Raw genomic sequence first — 1,991 nt, forward strand, 5'->3', positions numbered from 1 at the left:
AAGAATGTATAGTCTGTGACTTTGGGGTGAATTGTTCTGAAGATGTCAATTAATTCCATCTGGTCTAGTGAGTCATTTAGGATTGATATTTCTTTGCTAATTTTTTGTTTAGATGATTTGTCGAAGAGTGACAGTGGGGTATTAAAATCTCCTACTATGATTGTATTGCTATTAATCTCTCCCTTAATGTCCTCCAGCAGTTTTTTTATGTATTTGGGTGCTCCTGTATTGGGTGCATATATATTTACCAGGGTTATTTCTTCTTGTTGGATTGTTCCCTTTAGTATCATGAAGTGGCCTTCATTATCTCTTGTTATGTCCTTCACTCTGAGATCTAATTTGTCAGATATAAGTATTGCTACCCCAGCTTTTTTTTTCATTTCCATTCGCCTGGAAAACCTTTTTCCATCCCTTCATCCTCAGTCTGTGTGCATCTTTTTTTCTAAAGTGGGTTTCTTGTAGACAACAGATATATGGGTCTTGTTTTCTTATCCAATCCGTTTCCCTATGTATTTTGATTGTAGCATTTAGTCCATTTACATTTAAAGTTATTATTGATAGGTACTTATTTGACGCCATTTTTATTCTATACCCCTGTGTTCCTTCTTTGCTTTCTATTTCTTTAATTTTACAGTAGACCCTTTAGCATTTCTTACATTGCTGGTTTGGTGGAGATAAATCCCCTTAGTCTGTTTTTGTCTGTGAATCTCCTGATTTTACCTTCAATTTTGATTGATAGCTTTGCTGGGTACAGTATTCTTGGATTCAGACCCTAATTTTGCATGACTTTGTATATTTCATCCCATTCCCTTCTGGCCTGATAAGTTTCTGTAGAGAAATCAGTTGCTAGACTGATGGGGGTTCCTTTATATGTAACTTTCTGTCTCTCTCTGGCTGCTTTTAAAATTCTTATTTTGTCGTTGGTGTTTGCCAGTTTAATTATAATGTGCCTTGGGGTCGGTTTTCTGGGGTTCATTTTGCTTGGGACTCTGTGAGCATCTTGGATTTGTGTGGGTTTTTTCTTCTCTATCTCAGGAAAGTTTTCTGTCATTATTTATTGAAATACGTTTTCCATGTCTTCCTAGTTCCCTTTTCTTCTGGAACCCTTATTATTCTAATATTGTTTTGTTTTGTTTTGTATTGTCCCAAAGTTCCCTCAGACTTTCCTCCTGCTTTTTAATTTTTTTTTTCCAGAAGCTGTTCTAATTGGGTATTTTTTTTTTCCATCTTGTCTTCTAGCTTTCTGATGCGTTCCTCTGCTTCTTCTAGTCTACTCTTGATGCTTTCTATTGAGTTCTTTACAGTAGTGATGTCATTTTTCATTTCTTCTTGGTTCTTCTTCATTTCCTCTTGGTTCTTACTCATATTGTCAAATTTGTCTTTCATTCTTTTTAGCCACCTTATGATCATTACTCTGAATTCTTGCTCTGGTAGGTTGCTTGCCTCTATCTCATTTACTTTCTTTTCTAGTGAAGCCTGCTTTTCTTTCATATGCGGGCTGTTTCTTTAAAAAATATGGAAAACTTCACAAATTTGCTTGTCATCCTTGTGCAGGGGCCATGCTAATCTTCTCTATATCGTTCCAATTTTAGTATATGTGCTGCCAAAGCGAGCACTGATTATAATGTTTTTAATCAAATTGAGATACTATGGTTCATTCCTTGTTTACTAATGTTTATGAAATAAATTCTAAATAACAATTTGATTCTTTTTAATGTGTTATTTATAGATATTTTATTTTGCCCAGAATTTTGGGAGTGAAGAATCACAAATGAATGTGATAGCTGAACTTGAGAAATGATGATAGGTATTTCAAACATATTTTTCAACTTACAGATCTTAGTATTGAAATTTGACTAGTCAGTTTTCATTTTTCCTGAAATAAACCAATTGTTCTTACAATCTAATCAGATGCTTTTTTTAAATATTTTCCACAAAACATAGAAATCTTTTATAGAGTTATTTTTTAACATATTTTGAATTATTTCCAA

General features: G+C 33.5%; 1 non-coding gene across 1 annotated transcript; it reads right to left on the reverse strand.

Annotated features, from left to right (window-relative positions):
* Positions 1–1,509: 1,509 nt before the first annotated feature.
* Positions 1,510–1,616, reverse strand: LOC118720292. Its single transcript, XR_004988387.1, has one exon. It is a non-coding gene; the product is annotated as a U6 spliceosomal RNA (small nuclear RNA).
* Positions 1,617–1,991: the final 375 nt, after the last annotated feature.

Source organism: Pipistrellus kuhlii, unplaced genomic scaffold (genome assembly GCF_014108245.1).
Source record: "Pipistrellus kuhlii isolate mPipKuh1 unplaced genomic scaffold, mPipKuh1.p scaffold_m20_p_16, whole genome shotgun sequence".
Lineage (NCBI taxonomy): Eukaryota > Metazoa > Chordata > Mammalia > Chiroptera > Vespertilionidae > Pipistrellus > Pipistrellus kuhlii.